This window comes from Symphodus melops (assembly GCF_947650265.1).
Source record: "Symphodus melops genome assembly, chromosome: 13".
Lineage (NCBI taxonomy): Eukaryota > Metazoa > Chordata > Actinopteri > Labriformes > Labridae > Symphodus > Symphodus melops.
The window spans coordinates 13,733,152-13,753,069 of record NC_136703.1 but is presented as its reverse complement, the minus strand read 5'-3'; the positions used below and the strand labels follow the sequence as shown (position 1 = coordinate 13,753,069).

At 40.8% G+C, this 19,918-nt stretch overlaps 1 protein-coding gene across 5 annotated transcripts in view; it reads right to left on the bottom strand.

Annotated features, from left to right (window-relative positions):
• The window catches only part of l1cama (L1 cell adhesion molecule, paralog a), a 43,515-nt gene extending 27,841 nt beyond the window's left edge, over nt 1–15,674 (bottom strand). For 4 of the 5 annotated variants that reach the window (XM_079360591.1, XM_079360592.1, XM_079360593.1 and 1 more), the window contains exons 1-2: nt 15,537–15,674; nt 10,432–11,771 (exon numbers count right to left, since the gene is read on the bottom strand). The gene's annotated coding sequence lies outside the window, so the exon portion shown is untranslated. Of the gene's footprint in view, nt 1–10,431; nt 11,772–12,472; nt 12,618–15,536 lie in introns of all 5 variants that reach the window. The other variant, XM_079360590.1, reaches the window with a different exon arrangement.
• Between the last annotated feature and the right edge of the window lie 4,244 nt (nt 15,675–19,918).

Below are 19,918 nucleotides of genomic sequence, written 5' to 3'. Positions count from 1 at the left end.
GCTTATTGTTATGCTCCACCTGTGTTAGCGCTTGTGTGTTTGTTTGGTGGGAAGGTAAACATGTTTGTTTGCTCAGGGTGTGACAGGTCAAAATGTCTACGCAGCATCCAGGCCTTTAGGTGTCAATACCCCTGCCTCCCATTATTTTTCACACCCTGCTATCACCATGACAACCTCCTGACTCCAGCTCAGCCGCACACAGAAGATATTTCCCTCCCCTCCCCCTTCTACATGTTCAACGTCCTCACCCCATCCCCCCATACCCTCTCTCACTCTCATCCATCTGAACTTTATAGTCTCTACCTTCATCTCCTGTCTCCTGAGTCCCCATCTCTGACTCTCACCAGTTCCCTCTGTTATGTCTACATGCTACCAACACTTGAAAGACTTCCCCATTCCTGACTGTCATCTTTGCACAAAGTCTGCTATTTACGCTCCTCTATCTCTTTCACATCACTGCTCTATGCCATGCTCCCTGCTGACTCCATTTCACTCTTTATATCAGTGTGAAACTTTCCCCTTTTTCTCTCCACGAACTCCTTCACCCCATACTTCCCTTCCTCCTAGTTTTCTTCTTCTCCTTCCTTATAGAAGGAAGCTGCTGGAGTACTCTCTTACATGTGTGCTGCACTACATCTTCATTACGACTGCCAAAGCAGAATCATACACAATGCAATTACAGGTAGCGTTCTATCATCCCCTGCCATCAAGTTGTATCAAGCCTGAGGAAGACCTTCCAGTCCAAGGGGAAATTGGCAGCATCGATGCAATCCCTCGACCTCTAAGTGGCTGACTAACTCTCATCACATCTGTTATCATTATCATCGGCAAACCATTTCGGCTCCGTAACTAAATCCAATCATTACCAATGGAGTCCACAGTGGAGATCTATGTGAGGCGGAGCAGCTCATGCTCTCCAACAGAGGAGGGCCAAGCTCCATCAAAGGCTGCTGCGTTATCTTAGGCCCACAGCCTCAGCTCTGCTTTAGAGACCCCCGTTTCTTCAAAATCCTCCTCCCTACATCTCTGCACAGCCTGTCCACGCACCAGTGTGTAGTGGTGCAAAGAGATCAAGGACTTGACATTTTCCGGAACTCACAGCAATTTTCAGCGAGGCGCAAAAATGAGAGAGAGTAAACAGACAACCTGTTCTGTCCCGCCTGTGTTTGTAGCTGTCTGTGTGTGCATCATCTCCCGCCAGGCAGTTAAAGCAAGTGACAAATATATCTGGTGTTATTTTATCTTTTCCAGGAGGCAGACAGAGTGAGTAAGCAGAAAGAAGAGAAGCTGCTGGGTTTTTTTTTCCTTCTATATATGTACATTGTTTTGTAGAGCTTCACTGCTCCCCTCCTCTTGCATCATCTTTTCTTTCCCCCCTCACTTTCTCCTGCAGTATTGTTCACTTATCTTACCCTCACTCTCTCATATCTCCCTTTCTTCCGGTTTTGTTTCAGTTATGAGAGACGAAAGTTCAAGCCAGAGAAAGGGAGTGGGAGAGAAAAACAGAAAGAAGGGAGAGGGGCCACAGGGATGTAGTGGAAGCTGGGTGACCTTTCCCTGTGGCTAAACAACCGGTTGATGGGCTTTTCATAGAGTTAGGCCAACAAGGTCTGACATTCCAAATCAAGACTGTACACACACATTACAAAGGTGCTTGCGGCAAGAATTAGATACTCTTGTTTATACTCCTGCACTTTAATGCATGAGCCACGAAACACACAGAAACACACCTTTATAAGGAGGAAATAGAACAATGGCATTATCATGGAACACTGCATAGTTGCAGGCATCTAAAGCATCTCCATCCCATGATAGCACGGCCTCAAACACGCTGATCCTGCTGGTTTTTATATGGGACACCCACAGCACCACAGCATTCTCCTGTCATGCAGAACCGCGAGCCGAACGAACCCAGATTTAGCATGACAACATTTTCAAGCACCTCAGACACTTTTTACATGATTCGAATTGAAAGGAAAAAAACAGCTTCTTCTGACACTTGTGGAGGTGGATGGGTCCCCCACAGACAAGCCAAGGGTGGCCGACATAGTGGGGAAAAAAAAAAGTGTATGCGAATGTCATGAAGCTAGTAACAGCCCTGTCACTAACGTTTACCGTTGGATTGTTTGTCCCCGGTCTGAAACAGGTTGGTCAAAACAGCGTTCACCACACAGTCATAAATAAAACAGAGACTCTCTGGACTGCTGACAGAAGATAGGCAGAGGGAGGGACGCGAAGATAGAAGGATTTGAGAGAGAAGGAGGGAAAACTTAGAGTTATGTGTGTCTATAAAGATTGATGACATACAAAAGCTATTAAGTATGAAGACATCACACCTATTTTATCCTGTCAGTTTGGTCTGTAGCCACTTCTGCTATTTATGTTCGGGGTTGTGTTTCTCTTATTTAATAACAGGCTCACTAAGCACACCATCACGTGTGTTTGACTGTGTGTGTGTGTGTGTGTGTGTGTGTGTGTGTGCGTGTGTGTGTGTCTTGCCACTGCACACACTGACATTTCCATCGCTACAGGATCTCTGTTGTTTAACCTCCGATCTTGTTCTCTCTGCTCCCGCTATCTTAATTTCCTCATCTTCCCACTTTGTCCTGCAATCTTACCCTCCACACTTTCACACTTCCTGCTCGTTGCCCTGAGCAGGATCACACATTAACGTTACAATCGATATATATTTAAAGGCCTGATATTAACAATGTTTCTTACAGTATTTCACTTTCTCTCCTGTGTCCCCTGCCACCATCTTCTCTGTAAGGCCTGGAGGAAGAGGTCTTTGCTTATGTGTGTAATTACTTCGTTAAACTTGTTAACAATGTCCAGGCCCTCTGTCTGCTTTCTGCTGTCTCTGTTTATCTCCATGTGGGGTTATTTCTGCTACTCATCTTTTCTCCATTCATCTCCCTCTTTCCCCTGATGTGACATCTGCACCCCTGCATAAATCTGTTTTCCCTCCGTGTTGCTCCTGTGTTTCCTCCAGAGGATTGGGCCTTTTATCTTTTCTCCATATTAACAAGAAGCCTCACACCATGTCTCCTTATTGTTTCCTGCACCATCAGTAAGTCCTCTCCTCGGCACCAAATTATTACAAAAATGGCAACACAACACATAGCCCTGCAAGTTTGGCCACATAAACACAATCAATGTTTCCCACTGTGCAGCAGAACATGATGTCTGATGCAAACAGACATTTTATAGCTAAATATAGAGGTTCATTATTGCTGCTCGCGTATTGTGGGAGACACTCTGTACTGCCATGCCCAATTACCTCTGATCAATTCAGAGAGCAGACTCACAGAACTACGAACACCAACCTTTTTCAAGAACACAGTCTGCATTAAGGAGAGGCTAACAAGGACACATTCGCAGACATCCACTGTGTTAAGGTAGAACTTGTGTAAGAGGCTAGAATGGCCTGATTCTCTAAAGCTGTGAGCAGATAAAGGAGAGGGATGTAGGTCATAAAAGGTAAAAAAGCAGAATAAGGTACCAACCTATATGTGCAAAGTCTCCTTTACATGGAAATTATTTGCAACTTGTCCAGATAAATATAATAACGTGTCACTGTTTAAATACATCCAGGTATTTAGGTGATTGTCATAAGCATTAATTAATAGGAGATAAGTCACTTGAAGCCCTTATTAATAATTATTGACCGAAATAATGGAATAATTAACACATGTATTATGTTTTATAAGACACTTTTAGGCTATTGTTAGAAATGTATTAACAGTTTATATACATCATAAACATAAATAAGATATGTATTAACATTAATAAGACTTAATGAGTGTTAAACTTTATTTATATTTGACTTGTAAGATATCCATTAACACTAAGAAAGTTGTTTATAGATCCTTTATCAACATTCACAAGATGTTTATTTACATGGTTCATAATAATGCTTCACTTATAACAGTTAATAAAGCTCCTTTTCAGGTACTTGATCAAAAGTAGGAACATTACTTATATGAGATTAGTGGGAACAGGATCCAGATGAGTGAATGTTTTTAAATCATTGACCAAAGAGGGATGGGGAACATTCCATATTTCACAACTTTCCAGTAAACACCGAAATTTGTGAAATATGCAAAGTTTTGAAATCGGGAAAGTTGTGAAATCCATCTCCCCTTCTTTATTTAATCTCTGACATTTTATTCCTGAATCGCTCTCCTTTGCCTTATGATCAATTTTCTTTCATGTGTTACTTTTCTTTTTCCCTCTTTGTCTCCATGCCTCTTGTCTGGCATTGCCCTGTTTTAACCTTGCTCACCCCTGCTCTGCTCTCCTCCTTCCAGCAGCCTGCATGCATGTGGTGGGTGTAGTGTGTAATAGGATGGCACAGTAGGTGAGATTAAATTAGGCCAGTGTATGGGGATTACAACCCACTCAAAACCTGATCTCCTCCTACTCTCTGTAATCCAACCCTAATGAATATATCATGGCTGACACAGCAGATAATGTGCCTGAGAGAAAACACAGTCACAACATCACCGAGATATGCAGACGAGACACAAACAGACAGACTGTTTACTTACATTACCTGCAGTACTCGAGGATGCGGGGTCTGTTCGAGTGTTTCATGCCCCATTTATTTCTGTTATAGTTCATTCAAATGAGGTTTATGAGGGGGGAGAGCCAAGTGAAACAAAATCAATGTATTACAATGTAAACTCTCTCAATAAATAGGCATTTAAATTCATTCAAAACCACACTGTGTTTTCCAACCCAGGAACTTGTTTTTTTCCCTCAATCCTTGTCAAGCAGTCACATTTAATTCATGGCACTTGCTCCACTGTGTAAGACTCACAGTTATTTTCTGTCTTGAGGGATCATGATGATATCATGATTCAAAAACTCTTGGTTATTTTTTCTTGACGCTTGGAATGTTTGGATATGCTCCTGCAAAAGCCTCGATGTTGCAATCCAGTCCAAGCTTTCATGAAGCAAACAAGAACTTATATAAGGATACATGTCTATCAAGACAACTTCACCAACTTTGGTCAAACAAGGACTTGCAGTTTTTACATTCAGGGAAAATTGCCAAATACTACCTTTAAAACAGAGGCAGCCACATGCATAAAAGAGTGGATGAAAAGTGTTATTCATTTTCTTTGCCCGAGCTTAAGTATTAAAAGGGGAAAATGGGATAAGATGAAAGTCATGTAAAGGACACTGAGAAGCACTGTCGAGGGGAAACTGACATGAAAAGACTACATTCCAACAGTAGTGAAAAAGCTCTCCCCAAAGTTGAGCAGAACAGCATGATGTAACCTAAAGCAAAGCAACAGAGTTGAAGTAGCCGGCAGTACTGGGATCCATCACTCCTCCAAGTTTCATTAAAAATGCATCCGGCCTCTCAGCAACAAATCAATAAATTAATAAACCAATGCTGTCATGTCCCATTATAACAGAATTCTCCTTCAGTGCATTCTCTATAGTATATTATGGTATGTATTATACTGTATTATCATATCTTTGATGTTATCTGATTTTATTATTCTGAATGCAAAACATCTCCATTTCTCTGCATATGTAAATTACAGGAGTTGAAAATGAGCAAACATTTTAAACTGCAGTGTCCGATGTTCTGAAGAAACTTTTTGGCACAATGTGGTTTGAAAATATAAAACAGTTCAACTAAGACATCCATACAATCATTTACGATGCAGCCCTCAGACACTGGACGTTATCTTTAACAAATAAGAGTCAATGAGCCAACAGTAGTAGTCTATGTGAAGTACAGTCCATTCATTTATAGGAGCATTTCATACTGGACACTCTTCATAGTAAAACACAAACGCACACAATTGCACACAGCATCATCTTTGATGATTAACATGGATGCACACAGAGGGTCATTTAAGTCCATTTATAGTCACTGATGTGGAATAAGAGGCCTCTTTGATAGAGCTGACTGTAGTCCGGATGGAGTGACACGGAGGGGAATTCTCTGTTTCACTAAGACAAAGACATCAGTTTGCCAGAAGAGAGAAAAAGGATAAGGGCAGCATAAAGGAGGGACAGAGAAGGTCAGACATGGAGTTTTATATCTCCCCTTATTCATATTCAACTTTAGATTTATCACTCTTTCTCCAGTCTGGTTTTTCATTTTTAATGATGACCACTGAAGAAATGAAATTCACAAGATTGAATTTTATTGGAAAGTGCTGTATTTTAAATATATATTTTCTCATTTAAAAATATATTTCAACAATAACTGAGGCCTCCAGTTTTATTATTGGGTTTGGCAGTAATTAATTTCTCTCCAGGTTTCAAATAATAACCACTATGGGGTTCCAGTTTTGTAATTCTATCTGCCAATATCTTATTTGTTTCCCTGGGGAGTTCCACAATTTCTCGTCTCTCATACCATCACTTCTGAGAGCTGTAATAAGGTAATTCACTCTGCCAAATAAGATTAATTTCCATACATGACGCCTCTATTTGTGCCTTGGTCTCCATCACAGGTTCAATTGTATAATAGGGTTGGATTTACAAACCTTTGTCTGAGAGCCTCTTTCTGGGAAGGCTAATGGGAGCCACAGTCATTATTTTGATTAAAACTCCAATGTGGGCTTCTCTGTCCACCACTGGATGAATACTGATATGCAAGTGTGATATGTGGAATCACAGAAGTGTGTGGCAGGTAAAGTAAAAAGCAAGATAGAGACACAGAAAATGGATAACTGAGGCTAAAAGGTTTGCACAAGCTGTCTAAGAAGAGAGAACCGGCCTCCAAAGAGATGACTGGAACAAGGTGGTTCAGAGAAATTGCCGTGACAATCCTCTCCAGCTTTGTCTCCTCTGCCTTAACAGCTTTTATCTTTTCTCCAATCTCTGTAACATCCGGCTGCCTTTTAAATCAATCCTTTCCATCTTTAAGTTTTCCTCCCTGCGCTTGCCTCATTTCACCTCTGCAAATTTCGCCCTCCCTTTCTTGCTAGCCCCCTTCCCTCCTACTGAATTCTACATAATCATTTACCCGTGGCTGGCTTGTCAATCCATCTGACCCTAAGCTCGCCTAAATCACCACAATGTATTCTCCACCAAACCCTGACAGCATGTTGACACGATCCCCCACTTGACACCAAGTGGGCCGGCTCCCATCTGCATAGCCTAAATCAAATAGCTTCCACACTGCAACTGGGAAGGGTGGGTGTGTGTGTGTGAGTGTGAGTGTGTGTGTGTGTGTGTCTGAAAGGGACGCTCTATTCTGACAGCATCTTGAAGGTGCACATATAACCACACTCTCACATGTGCAAGCCATCAAAAAGACTCTCACACACACACGCACGCTGGGGGATAGCTCGAAGGAGTTCACTCTCAAGCCTTTAGATCTGTGTTTGTGAGTCTGTAACTTTACAATTTTTATTCTCAAAGGAGGATGAAAAGAAAACCAGAGATGAAAGTTATTGTTGACACTTCAGTCTAAGAGATAGCTTTCTCGCTTAACCCTTATTTTACCCCGCCGTCGCTTCACAGCTGAATCCCCACAAAGTTACCAGTGCACTCTTTGATCAGTAGCAGACGCCTAAGTAATCAGGCCACGGAGGCAACATTAGAGAATCTTTAATTTGGCGCAGTGCAACAGGATCTCTGCAGTGTTTATTTGCAGAGTGTTGACTTGTGTGTGTGTGTGTTGCATAAGTGGTGCCCATACAGACGGGGTTCTGTGAGTGTGTGTTTAGTGAGCAGGATGACAGGCGACGTGCCCTGAGGCTGTAACAGGTTGCTTCCAAGCGAAGGGCCAGTGCAGCACTGCTTCTCCCTGGAGTTTCTTGGTTTTACTGGCAGATTGAGTGTCGATCATTCCTCTCCTCCTACACAACACCAGCTCTCCACTTCAACTGCTTGACTTAAGGCATTTGGCAAAAGGCCAGCATTAAAATGTGGTTACACGTTGCGGTGCTTTTCCCTTCTCCGATTGTCATTATCTGTAAATAAAATATGTGAAGAATTCCTCCTTTTAAACATGCCAGCTATTCTTTCTGCGGTTCTTTCATTAGCTTGCGCCCATCCTCCCTCGTGACCTTGCCCTTTTCCATATCCGAGTTGATCCCTCCTTCTCTCTCTCGCCACTCTCTATAGCAATGAAAGGATGCAAAGTGCTTTGCCTTTTCAAAAGGAAGTCCACCTTCCCATCTTTTATCTTTTTTGGGTTGCTTACACCAACCTCCCCTGTCTTTTCATCACCATTCCCTGTCTCTCTGTCCTTTTCTCCTCACATAAATCCCTGTTTCCATCCATCTCTTTGATGGAACAGCTTAATTAAGCGGCCAGCATTGGAGGGGAGATTACGTTCTGCACCAAACTGTAGCAAAGGTAATCATACTGTCCGAGTGGAGCTACCTACACTGACAACATCATCCCTGCTATACAAGCACAAACAAACAAAAACAATGTCTCGGGATTTGGCTGCTGCTGCCATACAGACCATACTGCATTAAACAGTATGATAATGTGACCAGCAGTGGGTCTCTGGAGCATTGCTGCCCTGGAAAGGAAGCAGACGCACATTCATACACATACATCGTTCACTCCAACACGCCCTTTTCAGCAGCAGCTGTATCTTGATCTACTTTGTGAATGTGTACAGTGCAGTGTGTTTATGGATGTTGCACATATGGTAACAAGTCATTGTCAGGAGCAATGCTGTCCCTCCCCTATAGTCCCTTGACTGGGTTCATCTGGGACAGGCTGCAGGCTACTCAGGCATTGAGCGAGACAAAAAAAAGGAAGAGGGAAGGTCCAATACACCACCAGCACATAGGAGTTCACATGATGAGAACAGATATGTACAATATAGCAATGATGATACACCTTTTTGAGGTTTTGGTCAAAATACGGGAATATTCACAGAGACATACACACCAACAATAAACAATTCATGCATGAACAACTACAGCCAAAAAAAGCTCACAGCCTTTAGCTGCTGCCTCTGGTAATACAATGATACATCATTAACACAACCAGTGGAACATTGTCATTTTCTGCCATTGGGTAAAACAGATGTGTTACAGGCCACAGAGGGTGACAGCAGGCAGCTGTGTGGCAAAGAGCCAGGTGAGCCTTTCCTTTACATGGGCACACCTCTACAGTCTGCCAGGGAGCACAGCCCCACCCTTATTTTCACCTCGCCTGATATCTCTTTCCGTATAAATCTCTCTCTCGCTCGCTCTCTCTCTCTCTCTCTTTCTTTCTCCTGTTGATAACTTCATTTCTATTTTCTTCCCTCCCCTCTTCCTGTTCTTTTCAGATTCCTACACTTCTCTCCCCTCAAAAGTCTGTAGTTTCAGGTTACTCAGCTTTATCATTGCCCTCACTAAAGAGGCTCACAGCAGCCGCAGGAGATAAGACTGGTAGACTAGAAAATCGTAGTCTGCTCTGCTGTGCTGTTCACCGTACAGCTGAGGTTCGTCCTCCTCATCAATGAAAATCACAGCAGCGAATGCCCATGCAGTCATGGGCAGTTGTTAACATTAAGCCACACAGCTAATAGCTGGGGGAGGGGAAAGTGCAGAGAAACTCATTTTAATATTAGGCAAATAATTTGTCTGGGTAATTAGTCTCGGTTGGAAGAAAAATATACATTATGGACGACGAAGGAGCAGACTGAAGAATAGTAGCATTAAATATTTGTTCACATTTTAAAAGAAATTGTAAGGAAGGGCTCGTGGTACAAATTTGCCATGAATCAATATTAAAAAGGTAAAAACAAAATTGCAGTTGATTAAATTTAGAAGGATATAAAAAATAACAGTCACATAAATTATTTGACATAAAAATCCAAAATAGCTCTTTTAAAGGACACATATTAAACCATAAACAATGTCAGAGTATTCTTTTGACCTAACCCATACATTGATCAGCAGGTGGCCACTGCTGCATGGCTTATAGGAATATTATAGGAGACCCTGTTGTCTGCAATGCAATGATTTTTTTTTCAATGCAAGATGAATACAAAAAACTAAGAAGTCGAGATATCTAAGAGTTATCTATTCCAACAGGTTACCCATGAAACCTGTTTTGAATACTTTCAAATGTGTTTGATTTATATTTAATTGTTCTACAGTATGAAGAGTTAAACGCAACCTTCACAATCACTGAAATAAAAGAAGTTATATCTTTTTTTTTGGCAAAGTAAGTCAGTTAACATAGTTGTTAATTTATAGTTTAAAAAAACATAAAATACCTGCTGGAAAACAGACATAATGCCAGAAACTGTTAATCAAAGAACGCTCAAATAAATTTAATTCAACCAGACAGTCATCTTTTAATGTCAGTGGAAGATGAGGCAAAGGTGTGATTCCATAATAACCTCCACCTAACAGACTAATTAAACTGCCCACAAGCTCCAATTCTGTTTAACGTACAAGCTGTTCATTTGAGCCAAAAAAAAAAAAAAAATCCTCTTACCTTCACAGGGATGCTCTTTTCTTCTGGCAAATCCTGGTGTCTTTTCCCCTCCTCTCTCTTCCTTATCTACCTTCGCCTTTTCCGCCTCTTCTCTATGAAATTGATTGTGCACCTCTCTTCTCTGCTGATGCTGCAGTGATAGAAAAACACACCCTCCTTCGGCCGCGCTCTCTCTCTCCCTCCCAGATTCTCATTGGTTGCCTGTTAGAGGTGACATCACCCTTCTTCACTGCATGCCTCCTTCTCTCCTCCTCCGTTCCCTCCTCCCATCTCCCTCTCTCCCTCTCTCCCTCTCTCTCTCTCTCTCCCTCTTTCTCACCTTACTCCGCTGTGGATTCTGGCCATTCCTTTATTGTATGCCCCTCCTTCCTGTCATCTATTCTCTCTGTCCTCTTCTTCCTCCCCTGTATACAGTCTGGATTAGAAGGTCTGGCTGCTTGTATTCAGCCATGCAGTGCCAAGCATAATGATGCATCCATAGACTACATTAGACCACACGTCCTATGGCCCTCAAGCATTTCTACTCCTCTCTCTTTTTCATCTTCTTCTGCACCAAACAGACTACAAAGGAGAAATTATGACGGTTTGACTTCTTTTGTTAATATTCTCTGCGCTCCACTGGGCTCAACTTTCATAAGCTCTTTTAATTCATTCAGCCACTAAGACTTGACTGGGCTGTAGTTCATTACAGTCTAATCAAAGGCATGACTGGGATGAAAGTTACGTAATGCTGGTGAATAAAAATGTGTCAGGAGTAACTGCCGTCTCTTATCTTAGACGTGGGGCGGGGAGGTTGTTGAGATGCAGAGATTCACCGATTTCAGGGTAATTAAGGGCTGAATAATGCAGTCTGCCTGCTTGATTGGGATCCACCACACTTGTAGAGGGAAATTACCGGATTTTATTGGACTTGCTTTGATCTGTGTGGATTTATATGTTAGTTAATGCGTTAATTTCCCTTCCAGCTCAACTACAATCCAGTAATAATAACCTGAATCTGTTTTTAATTGCTTTCAAAGTACTGCATGGACTGGCACCCGTTTACATTTTTAAACTCCTAAGTCCCTATTCCACCTCCAAAATCCTTTAGATACCCAAAACAATTACTCCTCTTCATTCCAAGCTTCCTGTTAAAATTTGAAACTCAAAGCTTTTCCAGATGCTGTGGATTTTTGCAGATCATGCCATTTGCAAAAAAAATTGAAGAACTAAACAAAACACAAAAAAAGTTATTTAAAAAAATAAAACAGTTCAAATAAAGTACTCACATTGATTTAGATTGGTTTGTACTGACCCCTTCAAAAATATATAACACTGGTGTTCCGGGTTTGGATTTGTTCCTGAAATAACAGAAAACATGGGAAGACAAAGGTCAGGCTGGAAGACTGAAGGCTGATACTTAAAGTCAGAAATGTTAGGGTAGCTGGGGCAGCACCATGTCCAGTCAGAAAACGTCCATTCCTACAGTGCTGCCGTAGTTTCTTTGTGCTACTGCAACTTAAGGGTGCCAGCTCCCCCATCTGCCTCACATTGATGCCAGGCATGCAGACAAAAGCTGCCATCAGAGCAGGCAACATGGGAATAATGATTGATGAGGCCAGTTAGAGAAACAATGCCACTATCCTCAGGAGACGCTCGATGGCTGAAGAAAGACTAAGAGTTCAGAGTCAAGACTCCAAGACTCCAAGGTCAACAGGATTAGATAGAGTTTTTATTAAGGAGTGTCGTTGTCATTGTGAGGTGGGCATGATAACATGACTAAGTGATTTTAAAGTGACAAAGCAACTCTAGAATTTATTTCTAAGTCGTTAGTTGGGATGAATGTAAATCCAACAGTGTAACACTTGAAAGCCTTTGGCCAGAAGGACCAAGATGGAGTAATATTTGCTTTCAGCTTGGAGGAAGTGGCACTCAGACTGATCAATAAAGTGTAAAAGACAGTCTCTCCTGTGTGAAAACGTTGTGTTTAAAGACACACAAGTTAAAGAGTGTTTACCCCATCACTGACCTCTGTAGACTATCAATGTGAGGAGACATTTACCTCAGCATTCAGTCCCTCCTACAGAACCTCACTGGCCCCTCACTCACATCCATTCATCTGTGGGGGACGTCTTACTTGCCCTTGCAAAAGCTCTCTTCTAATTTTCTTTCCTTCCAACTTGAGTGTTTGTGAGTCAGCTAGCAGACTGGCAGGAGAGATGAAGTGATATATGAGTAGGGAGACGAGAGTGAGAAGCCAGAGCCAGAGAGGGAGAGACAGGGGGGAGGGACGGTTATATGAATGAACAACTTAAAGTCTGGAGTTGCAGGAAAAACAGACGCAGTCAGCAAAACACAGAGGAGAGAGAGAGACAATTCCATCAGCTTAAAAAGTGAATGGATGGAAGCAATATAGTAAATGGCTGCAGTGAGGGTGTGGAGGTTCAGAGAGAAAGGGAGAGAAGTATTAGGGATGGAAAGAGGACCAGATTGAAGCAGAAAGGGATAAAAAGAAAACTGTTATACATGAAGTTGCAGTGGATACAAATAACTCAAGACAGGTGTCAAAAACCGACAGTGTTATCAAGGCCTCAGAGGCCCAGTGGATCTTCAAGAAAATACGATCAAGTCATAGAAAATCAGGCTGAAGGAAGACAGGAAAATAACAATAAAAGGAAAAAGAGAAGAGTCCCAGACAGCCATTTCTAAACGGTTACCCTCTCAGGCAGGTGTGAGAAGAGAAAGGAAATTATTAAATATATAAATATTAATTGTTGGAAATGTGCATGGGCCAAAAAAGGCTGTATCTGTACTCCTTGTATTTAGATAATAAAGATAGGAAGAGGAACTTTGAGCAGATGGACAATACATGAGGAAGCAAAGTGGACAAAGATGGCAGAGGAAAAGAGAACTACAGATCTAGTTTATCACATTTAAAGCCCTGGCCAGTAATGTTTGGCAAAAACAAGTGTTTCCTGTCATATACAGTACAGCTCAAAAGAACAGTACAAAGAAGAGAAAGTACAGGAAACATGTTCTCTTTTTAATTAGGACTTAGTTACCTATTATTGTTTTTAACATTTTTATATACAGTATTTGAGCTCTTTTTTGCATAGAGAGACTTCTCACCGAGCGATGGAGCAGAAACCTAAAGTCAGGATGTGACTGAGGTGCTCTGGAGACAACTGATTGTTTTCAGAATAGATTATTACTTTTGAAAATAACGTTTTGTGCAGTCTTTTTACTTTTTATGTACAACGTCATAAAAACATGAGCATAGGAATGATCACAATCCAATTGGCTGTCTCCCAACAGATATGAATACAGCCACAAGGACCAACAGATACTGAGAGAGAAAAGAAATAAAAGAATATGTTTCCTCGCAGTTTAACATATAAACTGTAATCTTTTGTTTAGCTCTTGGTAATCTTTGTAAACCATGACCAAAAGCATTGCTTGTATTATAAAAGTTGGATCAAGAGAAGTGTTGATTATATACCGTAATTATAATTAAAAGCCATGACAGAAGAGGATTTTTTTTAACCTTGTGTTATTTCATGATGATTTGCGCCTTATACAATCTCCTATCTTTTATCTTTAAAGGACCCCACCGAAGAGCTGCTTTATTATATTAGCAGTTTTTAAGCAAATTATCTTTAAAGTTCATACAGTATTTTTCTTCTTTTATGATTTTCCTAAGAAAATTATGATTAATGATTTGAAGTATCATGTAAAAAATGCTTGAGCATTTATTCTGAGAGCATGCGCTGAAAATGTATTTCTATAAGGACAATTAATCCAATAAGTAAAATGTTCAAGCTTCAGTCTGGCTTCTGCCCCAGAGGAGTCAGAAAAAAATGAAGGAAAGTGAGAATGTGTTGACAGTGTTGAGGAGGTGCTGTGAGCCATACCCACAGTCACAGTTGTGTTCGGAGGGGGGAAGAAACAATACGAGTACAGATGTGACAACTTTTACACAGAGATAGAGAAGTGACAAGAAACAGAGCCAAAGAAAGAACAAGAGTGAGGAATAGGGAAGCAGAGGTGAACTCAACAACTCTCGATCACTACAGGGCCTCCTCTGACTACATGGCCCTTTGGTTCGCCATGTGGTGGGGTTTTGGAGATCTATTGATCTACTTAAAGTCATTAGGTGGCCAGAAGGTCAGCCAGCCGTCTCTGACCTGGCGTTAATCACTGGCTAAGTGAAGGGAAATGACTCTGATTTAGTTTCCTGCCATGCTTAGAGAGGCCTGGCTGCCAGATATGACGAGCACTTCACTTACCAGAACACATCTCATTAAGCATATTAACTGCATGTAAGTAGCTGTGAGCCAGCCTCACACAAATGCGCAGTGGAACGCCACGACAAAGATGAGTTGTTGATGTTGTGACTTGAGGAACAAAATGAGGGCAGCCAGTCAGAGGGGAGACGGCAATTTGAAAATCATGCATACTCAAATCTTCTTCACGGATATTCAAACAGGGTTTTTGCATGAAATTTGTTCAAGTGCAAACAATATGCCATATTGTTAAAGCAAAGGAATGACTATGACCTTTACTTGTTCACTGTCTTTTACTTCTAAAGCTTTTTAAATCTGAAATACTGAATGAATGTGGGAATTACATCATCTGAGGATTATCATTTTTTTTAACACTGTGTAATGAGCAAGCCATAAAAAATGTCACCAAGCACTGTGAACATTTTGTCCCGATATCTGCAGATAAATAAGCTGCTTATTTTAGATGGTGCCATCAGATGCCTCTGCAGTTATTGCCTCCTGCTATATTACACTTCTCTCTACATTATTGCTTTTGATAACCTCCAGTATGACTGATGATCTGTTAAATGACAGGGCTAGATTTCATGCAGTGGTTTGTCTCCTCTAAAAGGCCACAAGGTGACCACTGCTGTGCCACTGAGGGGAGGTGAGAGAGAAGTTTGAAGGAGAGGGGGTTGAAGATGCTTTGTTGTAAATAGATTATTTCCTCAGGTATGTGGAAGTTTAGAGGTAATAAAGGCTCTGACCTTTACAGTAGACAGACTGTCACTCCGAGTTTGGGTTCAGATTCTGAGGTGTAGGCTCATACGTCTGTGAAAAAATGACCGCAAGACGTGCACCCACCTGAGCAGAACGGCATGCACAGCTGACTCTCCTCTCCTCCCTGTTGAAAATAGATCCACAAATATATCACTTCTTGATTAACAATGCAAATCACACAAATAATGCCACGGTGTCTCCGATCATTTCCTCCGTTGAGAATAAGCAGGCAGACTTTTCTGTTTCTCCTCCCCCATTTCTTGTCCTCACAGGCAAAGCAGAGATAACAGCCTAATCAGGAGGTGATGACAAATCCGACAGATTCACAGGAGCACATAACACCCTCCCAAACATGTCATGCCGCTGTCAAAACCGAGGGCTGCTCCTGTCCACCTTGATACATCAAGCTTCTCCCAAACTATATATTCTTGGGACACAGGGTTCAAAACACTTTATGCAAGAACTTTTCGAAATGAAAACATAAAAAAAAATGACTTAAACTACACAAACATTTGAGTTTAATTAGTAAGTGTCAACTGGGATGATTCATACTGTAAATACACCAAACTGAATTTAGTGGGTGGCAATGTCCATGTGCATGCTGGCTCAACTAACAATACTGCTGTTAATTAAGCAAATGGTAACTGATTGGGAAAAGTTCTCAAGCTTCAACTGTTCACAGTGCTTTGGAGGATCAAGAAACTGGAGGAGGGGTGCAAAAGTAAAAGATGAATTCTGCAAATGACGGGTTAGGCACATTCATGAATTTCCCTGCAGTATAAATATCTCTTTGGTTAATTAGAATTAAACCATTTACTCTAATGAAATGATTTTGTCCCCTTGCCCGTCCGTGCCCTGCACTAAAGAAGCCCTTTATCATTTTGTTCTGGAAAGGCTGTAATATTGTGATTTATTTCTGAGACGCTGAAGACAGCAGCAGTAAAATGTATTAGGCTGAGAGCTTTCTGGCTCAAACACAAAGTAGTCACTATTAATGAACTCCAGCCAACTTCATTTTCTCCTTAGCTCCACTCTCACGAGGAAGCATCACCATTATTGGTGTTTACTACCAACAAGGTTTTATTTTCAATGTGGGTTCCATGATTTCTGCTGCCTTTAAAGCCCCTGGCAGGGATTAGTTTTGCATACTATTGTTAAAAAAAAAAAAAAAAGTAAAAGAAGCATATTGAAATTGGTCACTCTGTAATTCAAATGCAGGCTAAAGGCATGAGTGGCTCCTTACACACAAATCATTTGAACTCCTGCAATAGTCACCGTTAAATTGTTCCCAAAGCATGACATGAAAAAGATGACAGTGTGGCTAGAAATCAAAATGCACCGACATGGAGTGTGTGACAAGGAACATCCTGTTCACTTTACATAGTCTAATGATCCCCACCCAGTGGAGGAGCTGACACAGTGCATTTTATGCACCAGCTCATCTGGCATTACTGCTAATATCTCAATGATTAGCTGACAGTTACAGGATAGATACTCAGCAAACACTGCTGGAAAGCAAAAATCTCCCGAGAGGCAAAATGTCCCTTAAAGTTAATGAATTTGTGAGGAAATGTATTATGAAATCTTTAACAGACAAATTCCCTGCATGAATTAATTATTTTCCCTCTTTAATTGCAAATCAAGCCTCCACACTAACAGATGCTTATAGAATATTCAAATCAAGCATAGCCAATAAAAATTGTGCTTGATGCGGGGAGGGGGATGGGGTGCAAAAACCTGGCCAGCAAACGTACTGTAACACCAGGGCTTAGTTTGGGGTCTGAAATCCCTGCATGACAGCAGCGTAATTTCATTTATCATGCCTCAGCACACACCAAATCAGACATGAACGCTCCCTATTCTGAAACCTGTGTGTACATTTACTCTGCGGTTGGGGGAGGGTCAAAGAAGCAGCAAAGAAACACCAGCAGTAGTAGTGGTGGTGATGGGGATTCGATTTCCACTGTTGTAGCGGCTCATCGAGTGGAACAATTCAGCACTCAGGAGCAGGTACGAGAAGATGGATAGAGACACACAGCAAATGATTGGAAGAAAATAGGAGAATAAAAGAGAACAGCAGGTAAAACCTGCAGACATGAAAGGATATTGCAGCTGCGTAAGGAAATGAAAAAGAGGCAGAGCATGCACAAGTATTTCTAAACTGGGTATTGTGGATACACAGCAGAAAATGTCATTAATATTTAATCCTTATAAGACTCTTGATTCAGTATTTCTTTCTGGTTTGAACAAACATTAAATCCTCCCAATTGTAGAGGCCTCCTGGTCGTTCCAAAGTCGAGACTCAAAACTAAAGTTGACTGTGCTTTTGCCATCAAGACCTGAGGAGATAAATTGAGCAGAATCAGTAACATTTTTGATGTGCCTTTTTAGTTTAAACGTTTATAGACTTATTTTACATAGTCTTATCTTATTTTCTTTTACTTTTGTCTCATATTTCTTATTCTACTTCTTATTACTTTATTTCTCTAAACCCATCAATTTCCTCTTGCTGCTTTTAAAAGCGGTTTCTATTTCCTTTACCAGCTTTTATTTTTATTCCTCTTAATTACTATTGTTTCATTGGCAGCCTTTGTCCCTCTTTATTATTGTATCTTGTTGTATTGCTTTTAAACTTTTATAGCGGTCAGCTTTAAGGCCTCTTCCTAGTCTCAAGGAGGACAATCCTGCTTTCAGACGACAGTTCAATGCTGGCACCGTAAATCACATCCATCTTTGCTTTGTCATTTAGGCTAATAAGGCTCAAGAGGCTATCTTTAAACTATGCAGGCCTATAACCTACATGAGTGTGAACTTTTAACAGAAGAACACTGAAGCAACACAAAACAAAGAAGAAAAAAACAATGGGGCCTATAGCGTCTCTCGGATAACAGCCAATTATTTTAGATAATTGCCGAGACAGGTGCAAATTATTAATAACTAATTAACTGAACCGACGTCACAAAGCTAATACACCCCTCTAGTGTCAGAAATCGGTTTGGGAATAATTTGAAAAAAAAAACCCAATAAATTTTAAAACTCAGTCAGGATAAACCCTGCAATAAGCTCATGTTAAGAAAAAAAATTAAGTTAAAACATCTGACCTCTGCTGTTCCTTTTGAAGAGTTCCGCTTGAATGTCAGAGATCTTCTATTAAACAGTGATGAAGAGGCTACACTGCAGTATGGGGGACACAATCCAGAAAACAGACGATTTCTTGAGGCAGGAGGGAACACGGGGGCCCTTTCCAAATAGCCACAGTTCAGTATGCAGTTTCAGTGAACTGAACCATCGTGGTCATTTCTAACTTCTGATGCATGCTTTCAGGAAATAAGTTGTATTTAACACCCGCAATGCTGTGCGAAATTAATTTTAACCTAATTAAAGTCCCGACTGGAATCGCTTCTTTTAATTGACAACACAAAAAATCTAACCATGCGTTTTTATGCAACATTGTGACCTCTATTTAAATAGCCTAATGCTTCTTTATCGGTTTATTTTACTTTATATACTGTACTCCTCCGTGTGTATAATCCCGTGTTTTGATTCATTTAATCCGTTTACTCAATTACATTGTTATATTGTTTACATGACTGTTTATGTGCATTACTCTACCTGAATAAAACGAAACAAAGATGAAACGAGGACGGTTCGAGAGACGCAAATGACGCCACTTCATAATGAATGAATCAGACGAAGTAGGAACAAACATCTGCCTGGTGAACACTGAAAGTATTCAGCACGGATAGTAGGTACTGTCTACTGACAGACTGTGAAGGTACTATGAATTCAGCTGCACTCTGTGTCAGTTAGTCAGCAAAATGACAGCACTGCTATGATACTGTTAACAAGAGACTTTTCAAATCTCAATGTTTTGGGTACTGCAGGAGAAAAGTGCTCCAGATCACATCAGTCATAAATGTGTAAGAAGGATTCTGTCATGAGTGACAGTTTGTCTCATTCATCACGAGTAATAGTGTGTAAACTGTGGGCTTCATTCCACTTGGCACAAAATCACCGAGTATAAAATGAGACTGGCAGTTAGAATTAAACAAAAAAAATAATTCTCGGACAATTTTGCTCACCAAATTATTGTGTTAATACATACCTTTGACATAACTAAATTAACTGCACGTCATGGTTATAACACTGTTAAAAGAGACAATGGACGCAATTGTATGCATTTATTCATGTAGTTATTCCACTCTGATTCAAAGGCTCAAGGCTCGGTCAGCGATGTAATAGCCAAAAATACTCTGGAATTTATGGTTTATGTTTTTTTTTTAAATCTCCTTCAGGTTTTCTCTTCATTTTTTTGTACCATCCTTCTTTAAAAATGCCACAAAACTTTGAAAAGTGCATTTTTGTGAATATCCAAAACTTCTCAAGTTGTTCATGTACCCCCCCCATAAAAATGTCCCCCATCATCAAGGCTTGTGAGGTCACAAATTTGCAACAAGAAACCACAA